This window comes from Macaca mulatta, chromosome 17 (assembly GCF_049350105.2).
Source record: "Macaca mulatta isolate MMU2019108-1 chromosome 17, T2T-MMU8v2.0, whole genome shotgun sequence".
NCBI classification, from domain to species: Eukaryota; Metazoa; Chordata; class Mammalia; order Primates; family Cercopithecidae; genus Macaca; species Macaca mulatta.
Genome location: NC_133422.1, coordinates 66,584,301 through 66,602,396, shown reverse-complemented (window position 1 = coordinate 66,602,396; position 18,096 = coordinate 66,584,301). Strand labels below are relative to the sequence as shown.

At 34.7% G+C, this 18,096-nt stretch overlaps 1 protein-coding gene and 1 pseudogene across 2 annotated transcripts in view; one reads left to right on the top strand and one right to left on the bottom strand.

The window, feature by feature from the left end:
• The window catches only part of DACH1 (dachshund family transcription factor 1), a 435,676-nt gene that overhangs the window by 18,850 nt on the left and 398,730 nt on the right, over positions 1-18,096 (top strand). The gene's annotated exons all lie outside the window — the stretch shown is intronic.
• On the bottom strand, positions 2,313-2,853 carry LOC144336164 (large ribosomal subunit protein eL33 pseudogene; annotated as a pseudogene).

The window sequence follows — 18,096 nt, the reverse complement described above, 5'->3', positions numbered from 1 at the left end:
TCCAGTCTGGGTGACAGAGTGAGACTGTGTTTACAAAAAAAAAAAAAAAAAAAAAAAGTTGTTACCTGTTTAGAATTCTCAACTGAATTTTTAAAACTCTCTTACCAGAAGAGCTTACAAAGCATGAAGAAAAATCTATTTTTGTTCTTGCTATCACAATTTGCTTTTCTTTCTAAGGAAATACCAATTAAACTGTAATAATTTAAAAGAAGTTGTGAACTCTAAAAAATTACAAGGTCCTTATATACATATAACATTTATTAAAATTTTATTAATTTTAACTTTCAAAGAAAATTTGAATGATAGATTAACATGGTTAAATTTTTGAGAAGCAAGATAAGACAAACATAGTCATAGCATATGTAAAAGAAATATCATTTTGGGGGGGATAATGGCTTCAATATCTATAGTAACTGTCATGCAATTCTCTGTGAAAACAGGAGATTCTATAGAAGATTATAGTGGGTATTGTCGAATCTTTGATTTCTTTTTAAGTAGGCTAGAGCATTCTAGGATGGCTAAGTCTCCAGAATTTTCTTAAACGAAATACAAAATTTATAATTATTCTGTAACAAGTGTCTCCGAACACAGTGATTTTGAGACATGTGACCAAGCATCTCGAGATCCCCTAAATGATTATTTTCTGTAGTCTCCCATTTTGAAAATAAATTTGAGATAGGCATTCAACCATTTAACAAAAACTTGGTGCCTGTCCAATATTTTGTGAACTCATCAGTATAATATAATATTACCTATATCAGAATACTATTGTTCTTCCTTTGTCAGTTATTTATTGCAGTGTCTTATGTTAATACACATTGTTTCTCCCTTATTATATTGTGAAATGTAGTAGGTTGTTAAAATCAGATCTAATTGATTTTCTCCAGGGCATTTGGCTACAGAAGCATCTCATGTCTAAAATTCACCACAGGAAGAGAAATTCAGGTGGATTTCTTTTGTTGCATTTTCACTTATGTATTAAAAAATGTAAGCTATTTTTTGATCACTGTTAAAATTTTAAAATGCTGTTATATACTTGCTGGTAGAAGATGATATCACGATTTTTCAAAGTCATAAGTAGACTTTACAACTTGAATGAATTCAGTTTCTCGTAACTAAGAGTTACTTCCTTGGGATTATTGTGGTGTATAGTTAGTTTTGTATCTATTTGTGCTAAAACCCTCAGATACTTTCTAGCACATAGTAGGCACTCATTATAAATGCAATAGACTCATAAGAATTTTGTTTGCATATTATCGAATTACTTGCAAATGTTCTTATGAAATTCATAATTTGGGGCATTTTGATTATGACCAAGAAATTAAAATAGGAATGCAAATACATATATTTTAGATTTTTATATGAAATAAAAACAAACAAATGAAAATATACATAACACTAGTTCTTAGGTATATTATAAGATATCTAATTCCTGGATGCTTTCCATATGCTTATGGTAGTTTAAGCATAAACATATAGACTTCATATATGTATATACTCATATGATTTTATAGTGTTGAGGTTTTATCTTTACCTTTATTATTATTAATTAAGGTTTGTCTATCAGATTAGTTATGAAAGGTCACCAAATGCATCATTTTTGAAGTATCTAAACATTTGAATTGAGTGGTCAGACTAAAACTAAGACTATATGTATTTGCAGTTTGATAATTACATGCTACTATTTTTAGTGTTTAGTATTTGATAGGGATCATATTAAGTGTTTAGGTATGTGGTCACCTTCTCTCCCAGTGACAGCTATCAGAAATAGGTTCTAACTATTACTTTTAAAGATGAGGGCACTAAAGATCAGAGCAGTTAGTTTACTTGCTTAAGGTTTCACTGCTAGTACCTGACAAGTAGAGGTAATAGAACCCAACAAATCTCATTCTGAAACTTTTATTTCCTATTATATTGTCCTATTCAAATAGTACTTAACCAAAGGCTATTATCTATCAATCAATCAATCAATCATCTACCTACCTACCTATGGAAGAGTCTGGCCCTGTCACTCAGGCTGAGTGCAGTGGCGCGATCTCGGCTCACTGCCACATCCACCTCCTGGCTTCAAGTGATTCTCGGGCCTCAGCCTCCTGAGTAGCTGGGATTACAGGTGCGCGTCACCGCTACGGGCTTATTTTTCTAATTTTAGTAGAGACGGGATTTCACCATGTTGGGCAGGCTGCTCTCTGGACTCCTGACCTCAAGTGATCCACTGGCCTCAGCTTCCCAAAGTGCTGGGATTACAGGCGTGAAGCACCACACCCGGCGGATTTGACAAATAGACTTTGATTTATTTACTTTTCGTTAGTCTAAATCTTTGAGGGGTACAGCATCACATGGATTCTGTGTCCAATGGCCTTAGCAGGAAGATTGCTTTGGAATTTAGCATGAACCATGCCACTGTTTCCGTGCGCCTGAGTGAATCTTCCTCAGATGACTCTGGTTTGGTTTGGTTTGCTGCCAGGAGTCACTGTGCTGTTCTTTGCTTTGTGTACTTAAGCACATCTCTTGCCCAAATACAATTCAGTTTCTTCTTGGGCATAAACACCTGCAATTTTGAGAAGAATGAGCTCCCTTTGGATCTGGAGACCCACTCCGCTTATAGCCAGCAAAAACATGGCCTTCGACCACGGCCTTCCAGACATACTCTCTTTTAGAAGTCCTGTTCCCAGTAGGCCCCGTAGGCTCCAAGATGGCGGGAAAAGACTGAAAAATGTTAACGAGTTCGTTATCATCATAGGGACGCTTATCACACAACAAACAGTACAGATAAGGTCATAATTTGCTTATAAGATAAAATTTAAAATTGTAGTGTTAATTTATTAATCTTATTTATATCTTTAGATCAGTGGTCCTCAGTGGGGAGAAGGTAATACATAAGGATACTGGATTATTGTCTATTATAATTCCAGTCCTTTCTTGACAAATTCGAGTTCACGCTCCATACTTATTTCATAATTCCATCTCCATAATACTGTCAGAGTAAGCTATTTTGATTATGGTTTGTATATAATTCCCTATTCATTTAAATAGGTTGTTTTCAATAGCTTAAAAACCATTTAACCAGACATATAATTGGGGTTTAAACATTATTTTATGGTAAATAAAGACTACGGTAGGCAGTTTGTAATAAAGTTTCTTTCCAGTTTTTAGACTGATATGTAACTACGGCAAGTTTGGGCGTAGGGACTTTTTCTTCACATGCTGTCATCTAGAATCAGCTTCATCATCCCATGTCAATGACTCACTTGTATAAGTTCTTCCATCCAGTTAGTTTGCCATTTTTTTGATGTCTTTAGGTTATTATTATTTATTTTCACAGCCAAAAAGTATTATAGTTTGGTACTTGGCATCCTCATATTGCACATGAATAACTTGTTTATCGCATTGGCACACTTTCATGATGTGCAAATTCCTTGGTGGGGTAATTCTTAACCTTGCCCATCTGTGTTTATTCACTTTATTTATAGTAACATTTTTAGAAAATTGACATATAACAATTGCACATATTTATGGGGTACATAATGATGTTTTGATACATGTGATCAGGGTAATTACCATATCCATCATCTCAAACATTTATTTCTTGATGTTGGGAACATTAATCTTCCTTCTAGCTATTTGAAACTATATCCCATATTATTAACTATACGTACCCTATAGTGCTATGGAACACTAGAACTGACTCCTCTTATTTAACTGTAATTTTGTGTCCTTTGACAAATCTCTTCCTCTTCCCTCCTTTCTCCTGCCCTTCCCAGCCTTTAGTATCCACTGTTCTACTTTTTACTTCTGTGACATCAACTTTTTGAAGCTTCCACATGAGTGAGAACATGTAGTGTTTACCTTTCTCTTTCTGTCTTACTACATTTAACATAATATACTCCAGTTCTATCCATGCTGCCTTGAATGAGAGGATTTCATTCTTTTTTATGGTTGAATATTGTTCCACATTTTCTTTAATCAAGTGTGGGTAGTAACAGTTTTTCACCAGGTTAGTTATTATATGGGGAAAGTGCTGGAAGTCTTGTTAAGGTAAGGCGTTAACGGTGGTATAGCTAAATTTTGTGTTTTTTTCTGTTATTTCTGTTAATGTGTAGTATCTCATCAATGTCATGTCAAAGTCTTGAATCACAAAAGATCATGTATAAATGATATATTGCATCAATTAAAAACAAAAAAGTATTATTTCTTACTCATTTAGGAGAAGAGGTACAGTATTTCTATATAATATGTAGCAATGACTCCCCTCTTTTTAATGGTGGTTTGTTGAATTACATCAACTGTATGTTGAAAAGGTGGGCTACATCCTGATGTTTCTAATGTTTTTTGCTTCTACTCATGATTGAACCTATTGGTGGATGACTAAATGCATGGATTCATTGCCAACTCCTGCCTTGCTTGCCTGTCTAGGATTACCTGTACTATTTATGCATAACCTTATGTCATTTCAAACTAACAGTATTTTGTGAAACTAACTAAATTCATGGAAACCTCAGTAGTTGAGCCTTAAAACCATAATTTTAAGCATACCAGAATCACTCAGTTCTAAATTCTATTAATGGATGCTCTTGGAAGTCTCAAATCTTTACTTTTTCTTTCGTCACTTTTAGTGCTAAGATTCAGGCGAGGGGCCCTTCTGTGGGAAAATAAGGATATGCTGAAGGAAGTAGTGCCATTTTCATTTCCTCTAGGGACTTCTGTCTTAATGGGCTGGCTTTGTCCTTTTTCTCCTATGCAGTTTGATTCTTTGCATTTATGACTTCCCTAGGGCAATAATTTGCAATGCTTTGCAAATAGTATGCTCATTTAAATATTGATAAGGAATAAATGTTCCTAGTTTAAGCAATGGGCAAAGCTGCCTGTAACCGGCACCATAAACATATCCTCCTAAATGACCCTGATACAATGCATGGTTTGCGCACTTTCCTTTGGTTCAATGTACATCAAAGAGTGTTGCACGTGGAGCTTGGTATATAATACATTTGAAGTGAACTTTCAGCCTCCCTTGCATGTGTTTAATAAACAAGAAAAGCTTCTTGAAGAATTGTAAACTTCAGTCTAGTGTGGAAAATTTGGAACATAGAGTACTATCATTTTTCAAAATCCAATAGAATCCTAGAAGTATCAGTACTATGCTTTAAATAACATTCATGATTGGGCACAGTGGCTCACACCTGTAATCCCAGCATTTTGGGAGGTTGAGGTGGGCAGATTGTTTGAGCCCTGGAGTTCAAGACCAGTCTAAGCAACATAGTGAAGCCCTGTCTCTATAAAATACAAAAATACAAAAAAAAAAAAAAAATATTAGCCAGGCACCTGTGGTCCCAGCTACTAGAGAGGCTGAGGGGAGAGGATTTGTTGATCCCAGAGGTTGAGGTTGTGGTGAGCTGTGCCACTGCACTCCAACCTGGGTGACAGGGTAAGACCCTGTCTCAAATGAATAATAAATAAATAAGTAACATGCAGTACATTTAAAAATAACTTAAAGAGTGTAATTCGATTGTTTGTGACTCAAAGGATAAATGCTTGAGTGGATGGGTACCCCATTCTCCATCAAATCTTGTGATTTCATGGCATTCACATGTTTTAGGTTTCAGAAAATATATAGCTGCCAGCAACATGAAGGTTACCCTATTTAGGTTTCTTCTAAAACATACAATAAAATATGGGATACCCCATTCTCCAAAAAATATGCTTTTTTCACATTGCATGCCTGTATCAAAACATCTAATGTATATACCTACTATATACCCATAAAAATTTAAAAAAATAATAAAAAATAAAAATAACATTCAGGTAATGCAAAAAAGAACTCATACACATTTTTCATAGTGCAGTGGTTTCAATATATAAATGATAGAAGTGTGTCTCTTCCATAAATGATAAAATGTTATTGAAAATGAAGATTCTCTTTAAACAAATCATGCTTCATCTGAGCATTTACCTTGTTAGCCAGTGCTCTAACAAGACACCCAATTGACGAGTCAGAAGAATAGATATCTTTTGATTGTAAAATCATTTTCAGCCTATCGTTAACCTCACTGAGTAAATTGTAAGGGGAAATATTTTAGTATTTTAAAATTTAACTGTGAGTAATAGGTGAGTATTTAAATAGGTTCTTCTTTTTTTTTTTTTTTCCTTCTAACCTCCACTAGCAATTCCCCATAATCCTTTACCATTGTATTTCCAACTCTCCTTGGAATTCATGCCATTCTTTCCTCTACTTGTCACATTACTCTGCTATCAGAGTCCTTTATAAAAATTTTTTTAACTTTTTTTTTTCAGACTGGGTCATGCTCTGTCACCCAGGCTGAAGCGCAGTGGTCTGATCACAGCTCATTGCAGCCTCAATTTCTGGGGCTTGGGTGATCCTCCCACCTCAGTCTCCTGAGTAGCTGGGACTACAGATGCACACCACCATGCCTCGCTAATTTTTTAATTTTTAATAGAAACGGGGTTTTTGCTATTTTGTCCAGGCTGGTCTTGAACTTCTGGGCTCAGGCAATCCACCCACCTTGGCCTCCAAGTGCTGGGATTACAGGTGTGAGCCACCATGCCCGACCATAAAATTCACACGATGAAGTGTTTTCTCCAATTCTGCTATCAATATTATTTTTTGTTCACTTACCTTGTGCCAAGCACTAATTGGAGTGCATTTCTTATCTCACTTAATCCTCATAGCAGTCTTATCTCCATTTTATAGAGGAAGATATTGAATTACAGAGAAGTTAAATAAATTGCCCAAGGAAACAGGTACTAAATGAGTTATCTCAGGCTTTCTGATTCCAAATTCTACACTCTTTATTACACTACACTTGTAGCCTAAAATGAGTTGTGTAACCCATTTGAACTTCAGTTTTCTCATTTATCAGTCAGGGAGCCTAATGCCTAACCAGCAAGATGAAAATTTGGGGAAAGGAGGTTGAACTATGAAAATTATGAATTATGAGATGTTTGTAAACTATGTAGAAGTTAGTAGGAATTCAATAAATGTTTTTGTCATTTTCATTTTTCCAGTTTTCCAGGTCATACTTAGGAACTAAGGGTCAACAATTAGGACTTACAATAGAAAACTCATAATGATCAACTTACTGGCAGCAGCTCTTCAGTGACCTTAGAAAGTACAGATTGTTGGGGTTTTTTTTTTTTTTCTCATTTCTAGGCAGTTCGGTCCTCCTTGGTAGTAATACTTGTTTGTCTCCAGTGTCACAAACAGCTGTGCTTGTTTAAGTGAGACAACCACCATCAAGAAAAGACTCAAGGCTGGCAGCTGTAACTAAATTTAATTTTCACCTACATTTCACAGTTTATTTATGGTGAGAAGTGCTTCTATTCAAGCATCCTTTCTGTGAACCAAGAAAAATGGGCATATCCAGGCTCTGTAAAAGAACTGAAACTTTGGGATTTTGTTAGAAGTAAAATTAAATAAGGAATTTATTCCTTATTAGAAAATAGGTAGTATCCATTAATCAACCTCTTGCCACCTCCTCCCTACCTGCTCCCCCTTCCCTGTGTGCAATTATTATGTCAATTAAAAATAACAATAAAAGCAAAAAAAGAAAAAAGACATCATTATTTTTTAAAGTTCTCTTTTGAGTTGCCTCACAGCACATATACATATTAAATTTTTATATTAATGCTGTTAGAAACCCTGGGAAGAAAATATTGCAGCAGATGAAAGGCAGGTTTAGAAGACAGCAAATAAAGTGGTTTGATATTTATAAACTTTTTAGAGTTGAAATCTTGTGATTTCATGGCATCCACATATTTTAGGTTTCAGAAAATATATAGCTGCCAGGAAAATGAATATCCTCTTCATGAAGGTTACCCTGTTTAGGCTTCTTCTAAAACATCCAGTAAAATACCTCCTTGGGCTGGTGAAACAACTGTATCATCATAATCTAGATAGAAGCTAAGAAGTTTTTTGTGTTTCCCATCTCAACTTTGCACATGCTCTTTAATGTTTGTAAGGCAGAAAGAAAAGTGATAAACTCTTCATCCAAGCCCATAAATCACATCCATCTTGGAAATCTAAGCTTAAAGACATGAATATAAAAAAATTGAAATCAAATTTATCTGCTCAGATACTGATGTGATGATTAGAGGTTCTTTTTACATACTTTACTGCCTTGCTATATTTTTATTTTATCACTTCTCTTACTCATTTTGCAATTTTCATTATTCTTTATCCTAACTTTGTAGCAATGGGAAAGGATACATCTACCTTAATGAATTTAAAGCTTCTGAAATGAAAGCAAAATAAGCAGACATAAATATGTAAAGGCCTAGAATGAGAATGTGAAAAAATAAAGTTATTTTTCATGGATTGTAAATTGGTCTGGCTGGAGATTAGGATATATCTGTTGATCAGGGTTGTGAGATTGCTCTTGAAATATAGGTACCGGTCAGCTCAGGAAGGGCCCTCTGTGATATAATTAAGGAATTTGAACTTTATATTGTAGATAACAGTAAATCACTGGGAGATTTTTTTTTTTTCCATTGCAAGATTTTTAATTAGGGGAATAATATGATTGAATTTGTGTTTTGGAAAGGTAACACAAATTGAAGGCATTTTAAACTAGAGATTTTAATCATAATCTAGTTTTAAATAACTAAGGCTTTAGACCCAGCACGGTGGCTCATGCCTGTAATCCTAGCACTTTGGGAGGCTGAGGTGGGAGGATCACTTGAGGCCAGGAGTTTGAGACCAGCCTGGCAAATACAGTGAAACCCGATCTCTACTAAAAATAGAAAAAATTAGCTGGGTGTGGTGGTGCGCACCTGTAATTCTAGCTACTCAGGCAACCAAGGCATGAGAATTGCTTGAACCCAGGAGGTGGAGGTTGTACTGAGCCAAGATGGTGCTATTGCACTCCAGTCCGGGTGACAGAGTGAGACTTTGTCTCAAAAAAATAAAAACAAAGAGATAAATAAATAAATAAGGCTTTAGTGAGGATATAGGGAGGAAAACATAAAGAAAAAGTAAACTAAAATGGAAAGACTGAAAGAGACATGTGGGGAAAGAAAAGTAAGTTGACATTAATTCTCTAATTTTTGCTGAACAGTGTTGTAAGTCCAAGATCATGAGGAGGAGAAGGTTTAGTGAACATAAGTAATCCATTTTGAAGACTTTGAGTTAGATGCTTGTGTATTATTCAGGGGATGTTAGAAACATATATTTGGAACTCAAGGGAAAAGTTAGGGTAGAAGTCCTAGGTGTAACTTTTTTTTTTTTTTTTTTTTTTTTTTTTGCGACGGAGTCTGGCTCTGTCGCCCAGGCTGGAGTGCAGTGGCGCGATCTCAGCTCACTGCAAGCTCCGCCTCCCGGGTTCACGCCATTCTCCTGCCTCAGCCTCCCGAGTAGCTGGGACTACAGGCGCCTGCCGCCACTCCCGGCTTACGTTTTGTATTTTTAGTAGAGACGGGGTTTCACTGTGTTAGCCAGGATGGTCTCGATCTCCTGACGTCGTGATCCGCCCACCTAGGCCTCCCAAAGTGCTGGGATTACAGGCGTGAGTCACTGCAACCGGCCTGGTGTGAACTCTTAAAGGCAATTTGAAGAAATTTAGGAGCTGCGAGTTTTAACCATAAAATAATGAATGAGGTTTTTAGATGGATTTCAAAATAACTCTATTAATTGATATTTTAATAATTTCTTTATGATATTAAAAGCACTGATTTTTTCTGTCTTCTGGATTCAAGTAACTTTGAAAACCACCTATTAACTTTTAAAAGAAAAAAGCATTCTTAATAATTCTCAGAGGTCAAATATTATTTTTCCATTATGAATTATTCAAAGTGAAATGGAAGTCAAACATAGAGACCTGCAGAGAGCAAGTCTTCTGTGCTGCTGAGTCATGACTGTGACTCGAAGAAATACCTTTATTGTGTTTGATTCTGAGCTCGTGATAATAACTAGTGTCAAAAGATGGGAACATTCTGTACCGGAATTTGAAAAATACCATTGAATAAAAATGAAAGTCTGTTAACAGAATTCACCTTAAACTGTAAGCTGACCTTTTAATAGAAAAGCTGTTGCAAACCGCAAAGGTAGGCTCCACGGAAGGTAGCCGCAGATTGAGTTTGCAGAGTGTACTGGCTGATTCAATCCAATGCTAATGGGAGGACAAGTGTAAAGGATAGTGCCTTTAAAATAAACACAGACAATTAGGAGCAACAAATGAAAATCATGATACCATTGAGAAAGTGAGAGGGCATGATCCGGTGCAAGTCATTCTCAATTAACAAACTAAAATTGCTTCAAAATTACTTTTTAACTCAACTCTCTCCCATCAGATGGCTTATAAACAATCATGCACATTGCTTTGGTGATACAATTGTTTCAAGGGATTGATACCAGAATTTGGTTTCACTATATCTTTATCTTAACAATTCTATGTAGTATTTTTAACTCTTAGAGTCTGTATGTAATAAACATTCTTTTCTTCACCAAATTGCTGAGTTTATGTGTGCCAAAATATTTTTGTTAAATAAGGGAACACACTTATAGTCAAAACCAATGTACAAAGCTATGACAGTTACATCTACTGGAGAATAATGTGTTGTTCTCACTGAACTCCTTTTTGCTAAAACTTCTCCATTTATGAAATTCCTTAATACTATGCAGAATTTATATATTAAACAATAAACTCCACATCTGCAAACTTTAAATCATCTATTAACTTTAAAACATCTATTAGCAAAAATTATCCCGCTGGGGGGCAATAAGAATCGAGTCTACCAGTTTTGTTCTTAGTTTTTGAGTTTATATTTCTCTTACACCTCTTCACTAATAATTAAAAGCAGTATCAACATGGTTTTGAAGTTTAAGCTATCCAAGCCTTTTGTAGGTTGGCACTTCTTAGACCTTTCATACTGACATATCTGTTTTGCCTGCCATCATTCCTTTGCTTTAATCATTTCTGATCTGATTGAAAAGGAAAGTAAGCAGTGTTAATTTTCAGAGTTTACCAATGTTGACCTTCTACCTGCAGTGGAGAAGTGGTGATAAGTAGTCGTAGCAATTACCCAAGTTTCCAGCTCAGTTGTCTATTACACTCTCACTACTTCAACAGGGTGTTAAAAAAAACCAAAAAACAAAAAAACAAAAAACACCGTATTTTAGAAATGCTACTTTACAATTGAATAAATAATAGTATTATAGAATGAGTATTAATATAAGATACTTTTATCTACTATTGAAGTTAGTGAATCCAACAGTCATTTCATAGTAGGTCTACCCAAATGCTTTCAAGGAAATAAATGCTTTTATATATTATCATATGTGTAAAACTACACCACGCATAGATTTAACTTAAATTCCAAATGAGGAAGTATATTTACTCAATATTACCTTAAATGTGCCACTAGAGAATAATGTATATTCATTTCCCCCTTATCTTTCGTATTTCACATTGTTACTCTCTCCTGTTACTACTAGAATTAAGAGGCCTCAGAATTGTGTGTGTGTGTGTGTGTGTGTGTATAAAGCGATGAAAACTGTATTTTATTTATTCAATGAATATTTGTTATGTACCTAATGTATGACAGGCATTTCTTCCAGGTGTTTTGGATAAAAATCCCTACCCTCATAGGGCTTACATTCTAGCACTCATGGTTAGGGGTAGAGAGAGGCAATAAAGAATTAACATAATCAATAAGCAAATTACATTAAAAATAGGACAGAGTGAGAGGGCTTGGGGTATGAAGAGTGGGCTAGGTGAAATTTTAAATAAAGTGGTCAGAATGAGGCCTACCTCATTGAGAAAATGACATTTGAGTCAATATTTGAAGGAGATGTGAAGAGTTCAAAGGCATTTTAACAGAGCTTATTTCTCTTTGCATTTTCTCTCGCTTTGATTTCTAGCTTAGTAGAGTAGGGAAATAGGAAGTGTGGATCAGAGTTAATGCTATAAAGCTTTGCATTATCTGCAAGTAGGAAAAGATTACATTTTTTTCCTGCAATTCTAAGGGACAAGAACAAACTATGCTACAGATTAAAAACTAGGTTTTAAGATCTTTTCTCTACCACTTGCTGGCTTGGGGATTGTAGGCACATTATTTAAAGTCTACGAGTCTTAGCTTACTCATCTAAAAATGGAGTAATCTTGGGTGACATTAAATGAAATCATGCATATTAAGCACTTAGCACAGTGAGAGACATAATAAACACTCAATAAACATTAAGTTTTTATTTAATATTTTAGCCTTTTTTGAAAATGCAGAATTCTTCATAGCCTACAAAATGGGACTTTAACGAGAAATATCTAGAATACTCTATAATGGTACCTTTTTTCTCAATATGGTGAAAGGAATAAAATGTGTGATTCTGAATTCTTTGGCTAGATTTATTATTAGGCAATTATTGAGCAAGAGAAGGTAACACTATTACCAGTTCCTAAATCTCAGTACCTATGATAAACTGAATTCAAGGGTTCTGCTCTTATTTGGAGTGTCAGTGAACTATTTTATTTTTTCAAGTTGGTGAATAGCCTGCAGTGATTACCATTCACTTGGTTTTGTATTAAGAGGTATGAATATTTTAATATAATAGAAAATTTCCAGATCTCCGTGATTTTATGAGATAGTAGAAGATTTCTAGGAGAATGTTAGAAAATGAGTCTGTGTAAACTTTAATGTAAACTTCTTTAAAGTGATTTTGTTGTTGTTGCTTGCTAGAAGATTGACTTTCATCACTTCTTTCATCCCTTCAGAGTGGCATAGATAGGGTAACCATGAAATTAATTAGCCAAACTAGGACACTTGTGAGAATAAACAGAGACAATATTACTAATTCTGTTGGGACAATAGGAATAAACTAGGACTATCGCGGGCAAATGGGGATATATACAGTCATGGACCAATAGGGCCGCTTTTTTTTTTTTTTTTTTTTTTTTTCACCAATACATAAAGGAACAATCACTAGTAGCTTAGAGATGAGCAGTTTTTTAAAAGTCTGAGATAATTATTACCTCAGGGATAATTTTAGGAGACAAAACAAAATTACCTTACTTGGAGGCAGGCCAAGAGAGCAGAGTTCTTACCCTTGTTGTTTTATTTTCATTTTAATAAGCGTTACAGAGTTTCTCATGAATGACAGTGATTGCAAAATTGATTAAAAGCTCATTTTAATTCAGACTTCTCCATACAACATCTTTTCTTTAGTTTACTTCTTCCAGTCCTTTTGCTCTGTTTCTTGTATTTGTATACATCTCAGTAAACAAGCCTTTATTTGCCTTGGCAAGCTTTAGGTATTTTATTCATTCACTGAACAGGCCGGTTTCTTTTCTAACAGACTGGTGGTTTACCATTTCAAACAGCTCCCTTTGGTCTATTTTGGTCTTATTGTGACTCTCTGAGCCAACATTTCCAAAGTGTTCACCAGCAAATATGTTGGAAGAACAATGAATTTTGGTGGGGAGTTGAGGAGAAATGGGAACAATTTTGGCAAGCTTGCTTTTCTGTCTTCTTATCTGTTTGGCAAATTCCTGGGCTGAGCCTCAGCACTAAATTTCTCTCCCTGCACATGGACAAACACTGAGAGAAAGACAAAGTGGGAAAAGGGAAAAGTAGAAAAAGCAGAGGTAAAAATGCAACGCCTGGGATTTTCAGAATGCTGACAAATATGTGGGTATCTATTCAGCTACCAAAAATTATGCATCTTCTCTGATTCCCAATGCAAAAATGTGCACATGATTTCTTTGATCTCAAATGAGTATTATTCCCAATGCCATATTAAAGTCACAGTTTTTGAAACAGGAAAACAAAACCAATTTTAATAGTGCATCAAAAGAATTCTATGCCACTAAAATGTTAAGGTCGGTCAACCCTTTATAAAGTGAGAGAATGGGTCAAACATAGGCTACAGGGGGGTGCAGCAAGGCAACAGAGCCGTTAAAAAGTGTGTGGAATTATATGCTGAATTCTTCAAGTTCTGACTTCATTCTTGGGACTACTTTCTTTTATATAGATAGTGATTCCAGAAATAATGTCCCATAATAGTATTTCAGAGGTGCTCTTGGGCACAATAGCTCTAGATAGTGGAGATTAGGTAGATATTTGGGGTCTTACTTCATGGGCTTGTTATATGAGAACCTTTGCATCCTCCATTTTGCCTCTAATCACGTTTTCCATTTCTGGTGTGTGCTTCCCTCATAACCCTGTTTTTATATCATAACATTTGCTGTATCAGCACCCATTCTCTTTCCACTGCTCCGTTTTAAATAGCTTCATTATGAAAAATGTAGTACTTAAAAACATGGCACAAATGTGTATTACTTCAGCACAAGATAAAGAGATTATTGAGAAGTGCGCTGACTGTTGAAGTAACTTTATCCTAAGGGATATTTCACTACTTTAATTGATTTTTTCTGTCCATTTTATTAAGAGTCCTTGGAGAAGGTAAATGGTAGGTTACCTCCTGGAAACAAAGGAGCATTTGACATATTTGTTATGACTACCAGTGTGTCCATACTTTCGTAATGTTAAACATTTTTTTTCATCATTTCTAAATTACTTATACTGATGAATAAAAAGATGAGGATCAGTTAGTTCCAATCCTAGCTAGGGTCTACTTGGTTTTTAAATATCTTGTGCTATTTGAGAGAATTAACCTACATTTTACTTGTTTACGCTAGTGAATAAATTGTAGTTTTGACAAAACTAGGGATTACAATTTATTGTATCAATTACTATAAAAACATTTTAAGACACTTTTTTATTTTAGCTTCACAAAGCCATCCTAGACAAAATTGCATGACACTGTCAAAGGTCTTTAAATGGCGTCTCTCACTGCTCTGAGTTATAAAAGTTTAGATGAATGAATACTCTTATAAATCAAAAAAGCTTATAAAGTCCCCAGCCTCTGTTGCCAAATCCCATAGTTGTGTGGGCTCTGAATTGTGATGTTCATACAAGTTCAGATATAGTTAAGTTCCAACATTATCACTCCCATCTGAAATTAGGATACTGTAAAAAAAATTACGATGCTACACGATATGTTTACAAATCTCTGTTTTAGTCTATCAACATTGTTGTTTTCCATGATTCTCTCCACTTATACTTCAAGTAGTAATGTGTACAAATTAGGTTAATGGATGCTTTCAAACAAAATTTAGTTTAAATTTGTTTACTTCTCCTTGTAAATAAAGAGAAACAAAATAAAAAGGATGAAACTATGAGACTTTCATGAGCCTCTTTAAATAAGCTAGCTCTGTGTCTGGGCGAAAGTGACCCACATCCACTGGACCATAGAACCCATCCCTCAGTGGGTTCTGGGGCAGGTATTTCTCACTGAACCTCACTAATACTCCTAACCCAAGTGCTACAAATGAATCTGATGCACTAGGATTCTTTTACATCAATGTTGGTTCTCCCTTACAAAATATTTTCTTTTCTTGTAGCTTTTAAAACGTTCTATTCACATAGATCTAAGAAGATTCTGAAGGTAGGGCAACTTCCCTGTTAGCATCTTTCTGAAGCTATATGGATTTCATTAAAAATAAAAATAAAAAAGGGAGGGAGCAGAATTCAGATTGTTTTACTTAATTGTCTTCTCTCAAAAAAAAGAGGAAAAATAGAGATAAATTAATTACCTTTTTAGAATAGTAGGAGATATCTATACATAAAAACAAAGCAATTTAATGTTGGCTTGGTCGTTTAACTTAAATACAATTGAAATGAGAATAAACAAAATAAAACAAACTGTTTTAATTGAACCTAGGTGGCTGGATATCATGCCTTCTCTTACATTTTTACATTTTCCAGTAGTAGAAGGTGTCTTATTTTGAGAAGCTATATTGATCAAGGTCTATCATTTGAACAAGTTCCTCTTCTATAATAACAGAAAAAATTCAGGTAGTTCTAACTCTAGCTATGATCTACTTGATTTTTAAGTGTAATTTTCTATATGGGAATATTCAACATAAGTTTTAGTCATCTACAGCAATTTGTTGACAAGAATAGAGATTGCAACTTATTTTATGAAAAATTACTATTAAAACATTTTCTTAGTTTAACTTTTTCTACTTTTTACATTAAAAACAAAAATCAAAACACTTTTTTTTTATGTTTATGCAGGCCCCATGCATTTTAGCTAATAGTTACTTTTGACAATATCTAACATGTTGGAGTCAAATTATTTTGCTATTGGGGTGAACAATACTCTAATTTTTACCCTGAATTGTTGCCTTATTGTTTGTATTCAATGGCAATGTTATACATTTCGAAGAAATAAATATTCTCTTCTTTTGTCAATAAGAGATCCACTTCATTTATTCCCATTTAGTTGTCTTCTCTTTGTCAGGATTTAGACTAATGAGAAAATCTTAGAAAGATCCTTTACTATCTAACCACCAAGCACGCAAATGCTTCTCAATAGAAATAACACAAGAAATGCGTTCAAAGACAATACCTAGCCTGAGAAATTCTTGTGTGCTGACAGCTCTCCAACAGTGTTGTCACAGCAGGAAGACATCAGTTGAAGAAACAGATAGTGACCTCAAAAAAAAAGTCTGGTCAGCAGTGTGGACAGGGTTTCACAAGATTATAAATCACCCCAGGGTCGCTCTGTTCCCACCATAAAGAGAGCATGGTCGTTTTATTGTAATCTAATAAGAGATGGGAGCAAAGGACAGCTCCAGTGTGTGTTTGCAAAAAAAATTCTTGATTACAGTTTCAAAACTATACAGTTTCCCTGCTATTGAAGTGCAGATTATAGGGGTTAAGGCCATGTTAGGATTGGATTACCTTTTTATAGCTGTATGTTATCCCTCGGTTCATGAATCAGAAAGTACTTAAATTAAACTGAACATTTGGGAGCAATCCCAGTATGTAGCATGGTGGTAGAAAATTAATCATGATTTGGTGATAGATTATTAAGCTGTTCATTTGAAGGGGGTCTTTCATAGAATCAGAAGATTAACTCTCTGGTGGGTATATAGTAATACAGAAAAAAGCCTACCCTATATATCACAAGTTATGTTAGGACTCGTTTTAAAGGGGAATTATTTAATGAAAGACAGCACACATTTATATAAAAATGTGTATAAGAGATCAAAACATTAAGTCTGGATTGAATTACTAGCAGATTTTCAGTTCCTTGGATCTTACTATTTTTTTTTTTTTTACAATACTAACTTGTATTTATTAGTTTCTGTGTTTATTTTTATATAATACTATTTAACTTAATCTATGTGGTGACTAAATATTTTAAATGGGGCATTTTAACATGAGAAAAACTAAATTCCATCTTCAAAATACTTATGAATAAAAAAGTTACTCCAATTAGATTGAAGGCTACTGAGGAAATAGTAGCCACAATTTTGAAGGAAAACACTAAATGTGATGACATTTTAAAATAGCACATGCCTCTTCATTTGCCCTAGCAGCACTTCATGTGGTGGTGAAAAGGGTTTAACTTTATTCAGTCATTTTATCATTTGTACTTAAGCTTCTTCAACACTATTTGATCTATATACATTTCTGGGACCATAATCAGGCATCCTACCATTTAAATGGATTTTATTCCTTAACTTATCGCCTTTGCTTTGTCAGTTTGTTCCTCTGGAACCATGCTGACATCTCAAGATAAGTCCTATCAGTCTTGGGCTATTGACTGAATTTGATTGTGAAGAAGCCATTGCTTAGAGTAGAGAGAAACAGGGTGAGGTGTTATTGCTAAGAATATATTTTATGTTATGGTTCCAAAACCCAAAAGTAAATAAGATGGGATTTGCAGCTCTTCCTTTTTTTATTAGGTGTAAGATAGACTTTGAGGGCTGTTTTTGTCTTCTGTCTTCTTTTCCCTTCAGAAGTCACAAACCTAGTGGTTTTGCTCTCATTTACTTTCTTGAGCAGAGATGAATGTGAAAGGGAATTCTGGCTCTCGAAGGATGTTAGACTGGTCGGTTAAACATAGTGGGTCTTTAATTCATCTCAGTTTATTTTCCACTTGTCAATTTCTCTTTGTCTCTTCCTCATTTATATATGCTTAAGTAGGTGAGTAGACAGATTTCACTGTTTCTCTTTGCCTTAGACTTTCTCTAGTGTTGCTAAAAGTGCTACGACAGGAACTGGAAACTGGAAATGATC